The 16,754-nt window shown below is 39.4% G+C and overlaps 1 protein-coding gene across 2 annotated transcripts in view; it reads left to right on the forward strand.

The window, feature by feature from the left end:
* WAPL (WAPL cohesin release factor) overlaps positions 1 to 16,754 on the forward strand; it is a 134,875-nt gene that overhangs the window by 34,340 nt on the left and 83,781 nt on the right. The window lies entirely within an intron of this gene.

The following is a 16,754-nucleotide window of genomic DNA, read 5'->3' on the forward strand; positions in this document are numbered from 1 at the left end:
AGTTCTTTTTCACCATATTGGTGAGTTAGTTTTTTTAGTCTGCTTTTAAAGACGATGCATGTGTACAGTTCTGCTGAAATTGTCAGAATTCAAATAGATTCTGATATTTAACAATGCGCTTGTATGCACTTCTGTCTTGCAGAATTAAGGTCATGGTTGTTTGTTGGTCTACTTCTAAAAATAAACAAAACATAGGGATAAAACCTGACATCATCCTTTTCTACTCTTTAGTTAAAAAACAAAACAAAAAAACTCTGCACACGATACCTTAGGTAGAAAACATCCATCTGTTTCAAGAGTTGCCTGCTTTCTTTTCAGTAGTGTTTAGGTAAGTACACACGAACGGATTCTCATTCACACAAATCTGGCTTTACATTCCACTGTGCAAAGACGTGAATTGCTGTATTCCCAGTTGAAGGCCCATTACTGTTGTAAAGTGAAGTTTAATTGCAACAGAGAATTAGGCACAGTGTGTGAAAAAGCTCTTCCAGCAGATACTGCAGCCTAAGTATCACAGAGTTTAGGCCTTCCAGCCACTGTCCAAACGACCCTGATGCAAGCTATTAGCTTCACTGCAGTTGGTATTAAAAATAGATGGTGTGAACTGTTACTGGAAAGCCTTTGTGAGAAGGCTGTGTTAGTAATGGTGGGAACTGCATTCCCCCAGCTCTGCCCACGTACCTTTCCTTAAATGAACACCTGCAGTACCTAACCATAAACTGAAGGATTGCATTTCTTTGTGTGAATGGGAGCCATGCCTCTAATGAAAGGCACTCACCTAGAGTGTTGCAGTTTCCCTTGACAGTCATTTAAGGAGGGAAACAATCCTTTTGTTAGTCATTTAAGGAGGGAAACAATCCTTTTGTTAGTCATTTAAGGAGGGAAACAATCCTTTTGTTAGTCATTTAAGGAGGGAAACAATCCTTGTTGTCACCAGGCCACTGAACATTAACCAGTAGAGACACTTCTTAGACTCTACAGGCTCTCAAACCCTAAGAATAATTATTAGCAGGTCCATTGTGAAAGGCAGAGAGATTTCACTGACTGTCCCTGCCCTGCAGTGTTGGTAGCCACAACCAAGCCAGATTTAAACCAGCTGTGGCAGAACTGCACCCAGAGGCGGCTGATCCACTGACTAGTTTCACCTTTGCCAATGTCTGAGATTCTGTGGTCACTTTGTAGAGTGTGCTCTTCCCTTCTCTCTCTCTGTGACAATGGTGGATGTGACATAAATGTACAAACTTCAAAAGATATCAATCTGAACTCCAAATCCACCCCTCTGTGCATGCACAGTGCTTGTACCGTAAGGATGCTGCAGCAAACAGTGGTGTTGGACTTTTTGGGGGACAGGACATTTTTGGAAGATAATTTTGCATTTTACTACTAAATAGTCAGGAGATGTCATTACAGAAAGCCACAAAATGAAACTGGCAAAGGCTTGTACATCTTCAAAGGAAGTTTATCGAGGAGTAGAGCAGAAAGTACAGAAATTGATGTGCAGAGAAATGAGACAATGATAGCTCTCCCATGTGTGAGCTCTGTACTCAAAGGAGTTGCACAGTTGCATCCTGATCTTGTCAAACTGATAAGACAAAGTTTCAGACATACAATCTTCAAGACAAGCATAAATATTAGACCACATGATTTTTGACTTGACATTCTCATTGCTTAGATCCTCTTAGTTTTCTGCTTTATGTCTTAGTTTTGGACAATGCCAGCATTCAATCCTGTTTACATACAGCTTGTACATAAAGTTCCCCTTTTCCCTGGGTCACAAATGACATTTTTCTTCCTTCTTATTTCCTTTCATCTTAACGAGTTAACGCACTAAAAATATTTCATTTCCAGTTAGCCTGGAAGCACTGATTTTTTGGCATTTTTAGGGAGCCTGTAATATGTTGGTCAGAGTAATCAAATCATAGAATAAATATATATTTTTAAAGTAAATTAAACATTATAGAAGCTGTCTTCCTGCTTCATTAAATTTGGTGTAATACACACCTTTGCAGAAGGATTACTTGGATTAGTTCAGCAGTTCCTGAGAGCATAGTACGAAAAAATATGCAGTATAAAGGAGAGAAAGAAAGTTTTCCCACTGGGAAGCAGAGGCTAGTCCAAAGAGGGCTGCTCATTTGGTATCCTTCCTTAGCCTCAGGACTCTGCTTCTCTGAATGCTAGGCTCTTGCAAGCTAAGGAAACTATTTCTGAAAATGGGACCTAACAGTCAGATTCATGGCCAGTGGAGATGTTCTCATTTGATGGCAGTTGTGTGATCCTTTATTATGGCCTATTGCTAGAGGCAATTCAGCTGCCCTGTTTTATGTGTGATGACTCCACTTCCATGGAAGGAGAGGAATCATCCTATAACTGTACAAGGTTTGAAGTATGAGATACCTCACTCTCTGTCCCCAGGGCTCAGGAAGTCGGACAAAGACATGCAGCAATACACTCACAAAACTTTTTTCTTTCAGGTTTTCTTTGCTTTATATGCAGTGTTAAACTAGCGGTAACAGTTCTAAGTATTTTGTTGAGCAATAATTGTTTTTCTTTATAGTTAAGGCTATTTCACTTCAAGTTAATCAGAACATTAGACTTGTGGATCAGGAGGGAAATTTGGCTTCTCTCTCTCCCTTGCTTATTCTCTACCAAAAGCTTACCTCTGTTGTATTTCTGGGAAGCCTAATGGAGAAAACATATCAGTTTATGACCCCAGGTACTTTCCAAAGGCATCAACTCATTCTAAAGCTTTCCAACATTTCTGCCACAAGTTCAGTGTGTGAAACACGCAGAAAGTTCACCTGGCTTATGGCCCAGGTCTCAATTGCCATCCAGTAACTTGTAGAAAAAGGAAAACCTTTCTGGCATTAATGTCTCAGAATTCTGTCACATTGAACTATGGTGAGAACAGCCTTCCCACCTTGAGAGTCCTGCTTTCAGCTGGATGCCTGCTGCCTACCAAGCTACTCCATCCCTCCCCCTTCTTCAGCAGGATGAGGAGGGAAGGAGAAAATTAGATAGAAAAAACCTGTGGCTCAAGATAATGGCAGTTTAATAAAACAAAAGCAAAGACTGTGTGTGGAAGCAGAGAAAAAGAAAATACTTATTTCTCTACTTCCCATCAGCAGGAGTTGGCCAGCCAATACCTAGGAAGCAGAGCCTTAGTAGGCACAGCAGTTATCCCAGAAAACAAATATTGTAATAACAAATGCCTCCTGCATCCTCCTTTCATTGCTGAGCCGACATCATAAAGACATGGAATATCCCTTTGGTCAGTTGGATCTGCTCTCCTGGCCATGGCCCCTGCCAAGAGCTTGCCCACCCCCAGCCCACAGGTGAGGGGGGAACGCTGGAGAGGCAGCATTGCTGCAGTGCCAGCACTGCTGAGGCAGAGCCAAAGCCCTGGGCAGTGAGCAGCACCTTTCTGGGTACCAGCACAGCTCAGGGAGGGCTGTGGTGTCAGAGTGAGCTCCAGCTCAGACAGACCCAAGGCAACCTCCTGCTGCTGATAATTTACTTCTGCTGACAGTTGTTTATAAATTACAGGCAAAAATAGCAGAAAGACCACAGACTCCAGGACCCTTCCAGGAAACTGGGAAAATTGTCTAACAGAAAAAGGGAAAGATAATGTCTGGATAAAACTTAATTAAAGTACAAATGAGTATAAGATTTCTTTCACAATGATGGGAAAAGAACTCATTTTCCTCCTCTTTGGCTGGCAGCTGTGGGGGGAATTAGGTGTTAGTTCATCTCCAGGAATACAGAGTGCACTGCAAGAACAGGTAATCTGCTGCCTACAAGATAAGCAGACTGCTTTTGGGAAATGCTGGGAGAGTTAAAAGACCAGGGGCATGGTCAGCTAGGCATTAATGACTTTGAGGCACCTTTACAAAAGCTCACCTGGGATTCTTTCAACTTTCTGAAAGATCACCTAGGTTTCCAAGGCCAGCATATGGAAAGAGGAACAGACTACTCAGAAAAGAGAAAGGTAAAGTTCTACTTTTCTTTGAGTGCAGACACAGGTCTGGGATTGGAGTTCCCACAAAGGAGGCATTCACAAAAAGTTGTTTGGCATTGCTAATAAGTTGAGTGATTGTATTTTTTTTACCCATTGTGCTGTGGGGAATAATAGCAACAATTCCTGAAAACATCTTGGGGAAGACAATTCTCAGGACTCAAAATATGCTCTGCTTGCTCTCCAGACATGCTAGGTAATCCTATAATGAGGATAAAGGGCAGAACTATTGATTTTTCATTTGAGTGTCCATTTATTTGCAGTATCTGCCTTTCAAAAGGCAAAATCACGCTATAAAAATCTGAGTCCACAGCAGCCTTCCCCACACAGCTCCCCCTGGATAGTGTGAGCCCTGGGTATCTCATTTGGTATTGCTTCTCAGTGGCTGCAACCTCTGAAAACATGTTTCTCTCAGAAGCATTTTTAGGGCCCTATTTTTGTACTGGTACCTGCAACAAATATATCTGCTTGGATATGCAGGTGAAAACTGGTTGCTCGTTTTACACAAAACTCTGGTTTCAACCATCTGTGTTCTTTTTGCCTTTTAACAGCTAAGATCTGTCAGAGGGGAGCTCTCCCACTTCTTAGCTGTTCTCAGAGAGTGCACTGCAATTTTGGCACCCCAAATAACAAGGCAGGGAGAGAACTGTGCAATATATATCTTCTGTGTGCTCTATTAATCATAAAAATTAAATTTAGTTCTTCAGGCCTGAAGCAACTTGGCAAGGGGACAGGAGGCAAGAAGACCCTTTGTAAATAAAATTGTTAAACTGAATGCAACGTTCTGTATGGCCTTTCATGGGACATACTCTTGGGAGTCCTCAAAGATCAATAGACAAAATAGAAAACAGTAAATCAAATCAACATGGTTTCTATTGTGCTGTACAAGTGAATAATTCACCTCATGGGTAGTTCTAATTTTGTAGGGTAGCCAAGATCTATGGTGAACAGCAAAGGCATAAACTATAGGGTGCAGCCAGCAAGCTCTAACTCTGGGCTGTTTAGCCCCACAGCAGGAGATGGAGAATCCCAGGGCTAGGCCAAGTACCGAAGGGCCAGACCAGAAAGGATGGTTTAGAAAAGTCCTTTCAAACACAAGATTTTTTCTAATATTTAGCAAAACCAAAATCTTTTCCACTGAGATGAAAAGATTCCATCAGTGATCTCTCCAACAGTCTGAATGTAGCCCTGTAAATGGCATTAGGCTGCAAGTCTATGGAAGGCACAATCCAGCAGCTTCTCTCCTGAGTTCCCCCAGTTGTGTTTCCAGCTTCCTCTGGGGGTTCATGGCTTCAAGGGCAGCTGGCTTGAAAGGCTCAGCCCACCTCTGTCCCTCTTGTCCTTCCTCACAGAATCTGAACACAAAGATGTTGCACAGAGTCCTCAAAACCAGCCAAGTTGGATTTGCAGTGCCTCCAAAAAAAAAAGCCTCTGAACCCTTGTTTGTGGAGGGAGCCCTCAGATTCATCCTTCCCTGTCTCCTATGGCTTAACCTCTTTGCAAAGCCTACCCTTCTCCAAGGAACTCTGGTTACCCAAACTCTTTTCAAACAGTTTCAGCTGGAAGCTTCCCTACTTCTAGTGCCCAATAAGAGCTCTCACCTTCTCACATATGTGAATTAAAGCTGATCATGCTGGCACAGCTTAGTGCCTATTGCTGGCAGGGAGAAATCATATTTAAAAAACAATTGAAAAGTTGCTGTATCATTCCAGAAAAAATGCCCCATCTTTTGGGCAAAAATTAGATACAAAACTTAAAGAATATTTCCCTTGTTACTCTCTTCCCCTTAATAAATCATGTCTCTGTCACATACAAGTCAGTCTACAGTGGGCTGAAATGTGGGATCAGCATATGGTGGTGTCGAAGCTGCTTTGTAATTTTTGCTAAAAGCAGGCATTTAAAAAGATTTGCTCATGCAGAGATACAGCAGAATTGTGTGTTTCCCAGCTACTATACTATGCCAATAAGAGGAGGATTATTGACAGGGAAGGAGTGAGAAAGAAAATTGCAGAGAAATTGTATCAAGCATTTTCCCCCTACCAAAATGCTGGCTGCCACTAGAGGTGCACAGCTGTGCCAGGATTTGGTCAGCACTGGCAGAGAACTTGTACTGCTTATAGGAAGAACTACTGGGACTGTTTGGTTTTTGATTGTTGGTTTTTACTCCCATCTGCCTATATGGTAGTTACTTATGAAATATACAGAACTCAGTGACTTGAGCCTCTTGTGGGAGGAGCTGCAGAAATATCTTGCCAGGTAAGACAGAGGACAGTAATGGAGAGATCTCTGATGAATAGACTAAGGAAAGATTAACACTATGAAGCAATTTTTATCCACACACAGCACTCAATATTTATACCCAGGTATTTGAGAAATAATAGTTCATGATAACCAGAGGGTAAACAAAGTGGGATGTCACTTGGTGTTAAAGAATTATCATTTTTTTTCCTTAGATAATAGCACTATTATCCACAAATTATCTGCAGAGAGTACATTTGCTGCCCTGATGGCTATACAATTACTTTTTCTGCCACACAAATCTTGTCTTACAACATCTCTGTGAAAGAAACCTTATCATTTCAAGAAATACCATCAGTGGTTATGTAGGTGAAAAAAGCAAACCACAATTGTCAAGTCACTGTTGGGAGGAAATTCTACTGGTGCACTAATAAGCAGGCATCTCAAATCTCAGCTGCTCCCAGCCATTGCAGATGCCCTGTTTTGCTGTTCTAGACTGCACTGTGCCCAGTGCTTTCAGAAACTGGAGCAGGATGAGAAGGAAGAAACAGACCACTCACTAACATCACTGAATTTTCCAAATCTTGTATTTGAATTGTTTCTGAAAAGAGCCTATGAGCAAGTGGAAATTAAAATTGCCAGACAATATTTCATCTGAGCCTGTAAGAAATTTCAGTGTCCTACACAAGACAAAAGATGCAGCAGTAGCCTGCACTAAATGCTGCTTCAGCTGCAACTATGTACAAGATTTGGGCAGGATTCTGTAATGGCCACTGAGAACAGAGACATTCTGAGGAGTTTGTCCCTGCTGCAACTTGAAACTCTTCACACAGAGTCTGAAATCAAACAGACCTAATGCTTAAGCTAGAGCAGAATGCAGTGCAGATATACTATCAGAGGTTCTCAGTGTACAGAAGCATAAAGCCAAATATCTGTTTCTTTAGAAACTCTTCTGCTAGGGCTGTCATCCAGCCTGTTATCACCATGGATTCTGATTTCCCAAGTGTCCACACAGGGCCTCTAAACGAACACATTCTTCTTTGTTTAGCTCTGCAGTGTGGCCTTTATTGATACCTACTCTGCTAAATGCCTCCTCGGGATCTTCAGTGACTTCTGTTTCAGTTGCTATGACATCCTTTTACTCCAACCTTAATTAATGGGAAGTACAGGACAGTTATCACAAGTTTGCAGACAGGATGCAAGTGTACAAGCAAGACAGTGAGTGAGTCTAAGCCCTTTTCATTTTGATCCTATCCTCTCCCAGCTCCCTTCTTTAACTGTGGCTGCTCTGCATCCCCTTCTTTGATAACCCTCCATCCTTCTTTTCTCCCAAATCAGATAGATATTCTGGTTTTCACTTTTAAAAGCCTTGATAGATTCTCTATCTCCAGCTAAGCTATCATCATTCAGACAGCTCTGGCTTGCCAGCTCTCTCATCCTGTCAGCCAGTGATGCCCATTTCCATCATTCCCTGAACAGTTTCCAACATGCATGATTTGCTTGTCTCCATGCAGTTCTGCATGCTGGTGGCAGTGGCAACAAGAGACACTGACAATAGCTGGGCTGCAGCACACACAGCCTGCTGGCCATGCTGACACCACTGATCTATAGTGTCTGATTTTATCTGCCCCTCCCCTGCCAGTGCATCTCCATGTATTGTCTCTTTGTACTTTGATAACAAGCTCTTTGGAGCAGAGACTTGTTATTCCATGCTGGGATGGTGTTTTGACTTGCCTAACATTTCTAAATATTAGAGCAATGCAAATGCAAATTACCATTTTTTGGTAATGCCATGAATTTGCTTAACAAATATACTCAGCTTAATTTTTTGGGTGAACGCATGAATAATTCAGTATGACTACAAGAAAATGTCAGTGTTCTGTTTTGGACAGCTAAAAATGGTTTTCAGAGTTTAAAAAGCAAAAGAGTAACCCTTCTGAATACATACAGACCTCAGAAGCAAACCTGTATGAAGTGATAAATACTGGCACCAATCCTCAGAAAGTCAAACTGCAGTTTCTTACTTTAGTTTTATGATTCTGCCTACTCTCTTCAGAACTGGAATTCCTGCTTATGACTTGCAGATGATGTTGCAAACCATAAAAACATAATTGGGGGATAATTTTGCTGCACAGCAGACCAACATAGACAACCATGTCACCTCTACTTACTGTAAGAAATTTTCACTGAAATAATATCCTGAAATTCATATATGTGATAGGGAACTCTGGGCACTGCCCTCTATCTGCTCTTTCCAGATGGCTAAAAATGTGCTTGAAAAAAGAAAACACATGAACAACATCAAACTTTGAGTATGGGCTTGAGTGCCCAGGATACTGGAGTGATTTTTGCATGCAACCATACAGTTTCCTTCTTGTACAAACTGAAAGGATGCCACCAGTAGGAAGTGACTGACCTCTCCCTGTGTTATAAACAAGTGGATTCATGATCATCAGATTTAGGCCTTATCTCACTTCCAATGAATGACTCAGCTACTTCATTTCCTAGGGAGAAAAATGAATGTGCTCTTTTCTAAACAGAGTTTCAGTAATGAAACTTAAGACCACAGAACACCTCAACAAAAAAATGGGCATTTAAGAGGCATTTTTCCCTGGTCACAAAAACATTTTCTTTGTGTGCTTCTATCCCTTCTTGCAGCTTCAGTTACCAAATGTAATTTAATAATTATTCTTATCCTCTCTTGTTCCCCCCACCAAAACAAAACTCTGTCCGGCCAAAAAGTTAAGCCTTTGCCCTTATTGCACATATATTTTACTAAACAAATGTATTGCTGCTGCCTTTCACTCAAGAGGTGAAAATGCTACTTTTTTAGTATTAATTTATAATACATATTAGTCAGGGAGAAGAGATAACACAAATACAGTCACTTCTGTCTTCACAAATTTAAATGAAGTTCAAAACATCCTAACCATGCAATCAGGACAAACTTTTGCTATTATATTCCTGACCATGGACATACTTAAAAGCCCACAAAGTCTCTTTGTTTTCAAATTCATTTACTTGTGGCACAATTACTTTCTTGAATTTCTTTTAGAGTGAGAGTGCAGGGCTGTTGATCTCTCAGTTCAGAGAGAAACTTCCTTGGCAACAATCAGAACTTGTTACTATCATTAGACAACTGCAGAGAACTCAGTCTGCTCTGGTATACTGCAAACAAGGCAACAGTGATAATGGTTGCTTACTCCATGAACAAAAAAACCTCATGGCAGCACTCTTAAGTTCAATACCAAAGAAGCTCAGACCTATTTTCTGAGCATAAACAGTAGGGTATGAGAATGGCCATTATGAGTCAGTCCAAAGGTGTGTCAAACCCCAAACCCAGTGACTGAAAGCAGCATTCCAGGAAAGAGTGCAAGAATACGGAGAGATTTCCCTAAAATACTCTTGCAGCCTCAAACAGCATGCAGCTCAGCAAATCTGTGCTTCTCAACCCATATTTCAGTGATCTAACTCAAACATTGATGGGGCTTTTGTGGGTTTGTAAAAGGATTCAGGATGTAGGTAGGAATATAGTTTCAAGTTGTCAGTGCAAAAGTCTGGGAAAAGAAAGGCTGCAGTCTGAACCATGAAGTTATTTTGATCCAAGCTAAATTGCTCTTTAGCTTGAGCACAAGCACAGAAATCTGAAAGCTAACACAGCCTCTCTTGGAAGGCTTTGTATAATTTAAAACACAGTCATACTACAAAACCAGTTTTCAGCTCAGCTTAGCAACTCTCTTCCTGACATGCTAGTGCCTTTCAAAAGAGTTGCAAGAATGAACCAGCTGAGACACAAGCTCCCTTTCCTTCCTTTCTTCTAATTATTGGGAGAGAAATTATTCCTCTTAAAATGAATTCTTGCTTCACCAATTTTAATGAAACTTTTTTTTTAATATCCCAGATAGTTTTACTAAAAGCTCAGCTTTTCAAGGTTTGATGATTAGAGCTGAGATTCACATTCCAGAGAAGTGCCTGCAACTGAAGCACCCAGACTACCTGAAGATTTAGGAACATGGTTTTTATATAAGAATTAGGCCTAAGAATGGAGAGGTTGAACAGAACTAAAAATCTAACACAGTAATGCAATATAAACATGGGAATAGTTTCTAATCACTGCTGTTTCTCAGGCTTTTCTTGTACTTTTATGGTACTTCTGAATTTCTTACCTTTGCTTATTGAAATTACAGCAATAAAGACTCATCATGATTCACTGACCACAGAAAAATAATGAAGGGGAGACTTCAGAGGGACTATTTTTCCTTCTCCAACTATTCCACTCAGACCAGGCTCTTAATTTTTGGTAGCCAGTGGAGTTATGGATATATGAGAAACATCCACTCACAGGAAGATGAGTATTTTAGTCCTTTAATGATCATCTGTGCATAAGCATTTCAGAACCCTGGTTCTGGAACTTCACCTATATATTGATTGTGAGGGCACTTGAGGTACTTTTCTGAAAATACATATGAAGGAGTCAAAGATGCTGGTGATCTTTTGTGCAGGGTACTTGCCTAACTAAACTCTGAGGAATAATTTGCAATTTGTTTTCTTATAATTAGAATTGCATGAGGCAGAAGGTTGACACTGTTTAAATTCAGGATACAACTTATTTATTTACCAAAAGATAGAAATTACTCAGCTTATTTAAATTAATTTAAATATTTTTCCTTCACAGGAAGGAAAGCTTTTTTAACCACCTGTCCCCAGCTGAGGAACTTTCTCCTTCATTTAATACATACTTCCCTCTGTCTCCTTGCAGAAAAATAACAGCTATCAGGTGACAGGTCTAACAGAAAAACACCATGCAGACACGCGAAACCAGGTACATTTAAAACTTCTGTAACTCTTATTTTACAATCACCTGCACTAACTTCTATATGAAAGTCCTAAGTCTTAATTTACACAGGCATGTGATGTTTGTGTTTCTGTCCCACAGCTGATGGAGGTGATACATCCTAAAAGATGAGAATTAACTTGAATGACTGAACCTCACAGACATTTGAAAACCTGATATTAAGTAGGATTTCCCAAAAATACCATTTAACTACTTTAAAACCCCCCGACTTTGAAAGATGCTGTAGATTATCAGTGCTGACAGCAAAATATGAAGTCAAATTATTATAGCTGTGCAACAGAAATAGTGAGAGACTTCAAAGGGCAGGTGATGAGCTATATACTCTATTAAAGAGTAAAATGTCTGTAAGTCTCCAGGGACATAAGCCATCAGACAGCTGTAGAACAGTATGCAGAAAACAGCCAAAGATATATAGCTTGTACTGAACAGAGGTGCTGATGACTGAAGTTCAGGTATTCAACATATAAAGCAATTCAAAAGTGCAGACTAAATGATAGTTAGAAGAACAAATACAGTGTAATAAGTTACTAGTTAAAAAGATAAAAGGAGCCAAAGTTCATCGTCTTTGAATTCAAGAGATTGGAGAGCTGGATCTGGGTTTATGGGGCTTGGTCACAAACCCAAAGTGCACTGTATTGTCCTGGATTAATTGGGAGAAATCCAGCACCAAGTCATCCCATGTAGCTGGGAAATCCAGAGAATCTGGGAGCTGGGAGTGGTGGGATAAGGAGCTGCTTCAGTGGCTGAAGAGCCTGCACAGTGCCAGCAGCAGCCCTGATCCCTGGGGAGCAAAGCAGCCATGGGCAGAGTCAGGCTCTGGAAGGAGGAGCACAAATGAAACATCACCCTGCTAACTTGAAAAAAACATTGCTGCACCTGTATGAAGTTTCTCATTTCTGTACTACTCTGTACTTTCCAAGTTTAGTGCAAATTTCTCTTACAGAGAAGGCAGATGGAAAGCGCCTAACATTTAAGTTGGTATTAGAAAAAACATAAGAAAGGGGGCAGACAAGAGCAGAGGAAGGGAAGGAGTCAGCACTGAACTGACCAAAGCAAGCACTAAGATACCATTCATCAAACAGAGGTGCCAATCCTTTACTCTCTAGGAACAGAAATAAATCTACTTACAGCATTAATCAATAATGCCTGAAATAGCAGACTAATGGAACTGAAAAGTCATTAGTGGTGTGGGAAGCTTACTTACTAAAAGCAGCCTCCATGAACATTGACATTAGCCTAGTCAGAGGATGGACAATCTTGCCTGTGCAAAACCCAATATTATATCTTCAAGTGATATGAAAAGCAGATTCTGACTTTTTTTTACAAGAAAAGAACTGTCAAAATAAGCCTCTTGATAGGCCCCTTTCAATATTTTTTTGCCTGGAGCTTCTAAACTAAAAATATCTTTGTTTCAAGAAGGTTATGAGAGGATATTCAGGGGTTTTTTCAGGATACATCAGTAAAAAATAACTAATTGAACTATCTTTTGCTAAGGGACAACAATTAAGAAACTTTTTCGTAAAGCACTAACTAGCACCAGAAGTTAATTTGGGAAGTAAGGAAATACAGCTATTATAAGTCTAATAAGTCAAATCAAATGTATCTTGCATAAGGAATACTTATTGACATGAAATATTTTGGTCTTACTAATTGTTCTGACATTTATGTGAGAGGATTACAAATTGGTACAGCAAGTCTGTCACAGGAATCATCTCTTCAAAAAAGGGACTCTGAAGAGCAGCTGTACTCAGACAGGAATGGACTTTGAATGTCCAAAGCAAATGGAAAAGATCTCTTGCAGGTTTTGCTCACCAAAAGACTGATATTCCTAACAATGAGGAGCACACCAAGAGAAAGAGAAGCAGCATCTTTCTCATTGCCACCATCCACAAAGGAAGAAAACCAAAGCTAGTTTTATGGAGAAAATGAATCCTGAAATTCTGTATCAAATATTTTTTAAAGCAACCAGCAGACCTTTAAGACTTCCAAAATTTAATGCAAATGCTGATCATGTTGCTTCCCTCCTCATTCTAAAGATTTTTAGTAACTTCAGACCCCACTACTAGTTTTCTTCCCTTTATTTTATCCCTGTGCTCCTTTCTTTTTGTGCCTAGAAGTTGTGACTTCCTTGAAAGGCAAGTTAAAAACTAAACTATCTGGAAATAGCAAATTAGGCTAAATCACAGGTAATGCAAATTCTTGTTAATAAAACTACTTTCAAAAACTGGGCAAGTTTCCAGACATAGAAGAACATGAAGGTATAAAATAAGATTGCAGAGTGATAACACAACTGGGATCCCTTAACCTCTATCAAACCTCATAATGCCATAAAGCTTATGGTAACAAACTAAAGCATATGCTAAGTCATGTTGATTTTAATTTTGTTTATGCATGTGGTAGATTAAGGCATAACTAGTTTTAACAACCCTTTTGTTGGCCAGGAAAGTAAATATTAATATGCTCATTTCACTAATGAACACCTAATTTTGCTAAACAAATGAAAAATTAAGAGCATTCCATCCCTGCAGGTCTGACCAGAGCCCACTGTGTTAGACTAAGGGACACTCTGGTACGAGCAAAACTCTGAGGTGAGTTCTCAGTCACCCCTGACCATGTGGTAAATCCCATAATGGCAGACTTTGGAGGGGTTGAGAACTTTCAGGAGTTTGTATGGGAAGAGAATAATAACTTCGTATAGTATTGTACACACTGATCTACCAGTGCAGAAGATGCCATCCTAGGGGTTGGAGTCCTGCTGGGAAATTGAGTGTAACTGGAAAAAATTCACAGTAAGATGGCCTCCCAACAGTTTGTTCTGTGAAAGCTTGATAGTTCAAGCAAGAGCTCATTTACCCAACTTATGCTGTTCTTCCACTAGAAATATTATCTTTGTGATGAGGTATTTCTTTTGTCACCTTGTCCACCTTACTCTGTTCTTCTCATCCCAATCTTTTCTTTTTCCTCCCACTCTCCATTTCTTTCCATTTTCCCAAGTTGTATCTCTCATTCATTCCATTCTCTTGCTTATGCTTTTTTCATTTCACCATCTTTCAGTCTTTGAGGAAGAACAGTTAGTTTTGTAGGAAAATGGAAAAACAAAAAGTAAGCTATTTTTCTTAACAGGGAGCCATACCTACCACAAACTAATGTGGGATTGTTATTGCTTGGAACAATTCTGAGTTTCACATCAGCCAGTCCCACTCTAATTCTATGTCAAAGAGCCCTTTGCACAGCCAGCAGGCTAACAAATACATAGACTATTCAACAGACCTTTAAAAAGCTTTCACTTGAATATTTGGTGCAGACTTAGAGGCTTTTTTTTAGGTAATGAAAGAAGCCTCCTTTGAGTAGAATGACTTTACTTCATGATAAGATGGAAACATGAAAATGTACCTTTCACCCCCCCAGAGAAAATGCACACTGCTGCATGTTGCTGCATATAATTCACTAGTTAAATTAATATAATTTGGAAAAGCCTATGCTTATTCTAAAAAATAATCAACACATTAAAAGAGGTCCATGACTGTACTACCAGAAATTCACTATATAGGAACTATTTTATACATACAGCTGTTTTGTGAAATAGATGTTCACCTGGTTATTTGTAAATTAGTTCAAGAACAGCATAATTCTGGTTTTAGAAGCTAGACAAGGAGGGTGGGAGTATTTTCTTTAAAACAATAGCATTAAGGTGAGCTTGGTGCACTACTTTAGAATCTGTTTTACAATCTAATTCATCTATTGAACAGTAAACAATGAAAGTAGGTTTTGTTCCTTCATTTGATTACATTGTTCCAGCAAATATAATCACAGAAAGATTAACTACCTTCTGAGATAAGACACAGGCCTCAGCCAGAGGCAGCTGTTAAAGTTTCATATCTGCTTCACAAGAAATTAACTGGGTCTAAGTAAGCAGAGTCTTATACAGAAGGGATGGGCAACAGGTCATTCTGCATGGAGGAAGAGAGCTAATTTTGATTTCTCTGAGTACAGTTTCATTTGAATAATTATTGGTTTTTAATGTAAAAGCATTGACAAGGCACGATACTTTTACTTACAACTTATTTTGTCACATGACAAAACTACAGGGTCTTTTTTCCATCTCTTCTGCAGCAGGATGCCCAGTCTATGTTTGTTACATTATAGGAAACATCTAATTTTTTTTAAAGTGAAACTACAGCTCCAAGAAAGGCTTTCTGATACAATAGAGCAAAGTGTGTTTTAGCAAAGACCTCAAGTCTTCAGAAGGATCTCTTTCTTGGTTGTCAGTTGTGATCAAAGACCTAAAAGAGCCTTCTCTAAACACAGAAAAGTAATCTTCTCTGGCTGAATTTGTCTTTTACCTTTACCTGTGGAGGTCCATGTTTCTCAAACTTCTCTTTCTTCTCTCTGCTTTGGTAGTAACATTTGATACAGTCTCAGTTGTACACCACTTTATTCCCCTACCACCACTTGGTCTAAGCAATTCTCAGTGCTTGAAAAGCAAGTTAAACCTTGACTTGTCTACTGTTGCTGAACATGATTAGTTCACTTGATCTATTATATTCTGATTAATCACTAAATAGATCTCTAGTACATTCAATTTTAATAGAAACACTCTTTCTCTTACTCCAAGCCACATGCTCTAAGTGCAGCTGGAAATTGTTCAGGTATTATGAAAAAATATCCCATGATATTTCTAGACAGCTTATTAATTTGGTTATAGCAAGAGGAAAAAGCAGCTCCAAAACAACTTAGTTATTGGAGAAAAGCCTGAATATTCTGACAGTAATGATCAGGAGAGCTGGAACATGAACCACCCATAAGAAACTCACTTTGTAAGGAAGTTCCTCAGTTGGGAGCTGCATAAGTGAACAGTCTGGGGCATCAGAGAAGGACTGAGGACCATTGTTATAACCCACAGCAAACATCAAATTTCTGCCCATAACATACTACATACATAACATACTGTCCAATTTAATATGCAAATTTTAATCAGCAAAGACAGCAGCAGTTAGTCTGTCAAGGGTCCTGGGGCACTGCCACAAGATTGGAGCTATACAAGAGAGATCAATTAATGAAAAATTAAATTTGAACATTAATAGCCTTTCCTAAACAGGGCTTTGTTGCAAGGGTGAGTTTAGCTTAAACAGTAGAAAGAATTTTCAGTTGCATTTGCCAGAAGCAATTTTTACATGTAATAAACCCACACAAGGGTACCTTGTACATATTCCAGTGGTTTCCACTTGGTATTTGTCAGTTAGTATTATAAATTGAAAATATTTGTACACACTTCATGAACCCTGTTACCTTCATCTCAACCCCAAAATTCAGAGCTATTGACTAACTCAGTGAAAGCTTACTTCTCCCACTCTTGGGAAGTTGAAGGATCACAGGAAATGCTGAGAACTTTCATTTAGTCCATACCAGGAGGGATGAAATTGTTTATTTACTTATCACTTAATATCAAATACTCATGCTTTAAGCTATTACAGAATTAATATTTTATCTCTAGAAAAAGGATTAACACCAATTTGTGCTGCATATAAGAATCACTGCAGTTTATACAACAGTAATTTCTAATGTGAATGAGAGCTTCACAGACATAAATAGAAGAATACTCTGCTAATACATTATTAAAAGAATTAAATATGAGGCTTTAAATGAAAA

The sequence above is a fragment of the Agelaius phoeniceus genome, chromosome 9 (assembly GCF_051311805.1).
Source record: "Agelaius phoeniceus isolate bAgePho1 chromosome 9, bAgePho1.hap1, whole genome shotgun sequence".
In the NCBI taxonomy this organism is placed as follows: Eukaryota; Metazoa; Chordata; class Aves; order Passeriformes; family Icteridae; genus Agelaius; species Agelaius phoeniceus.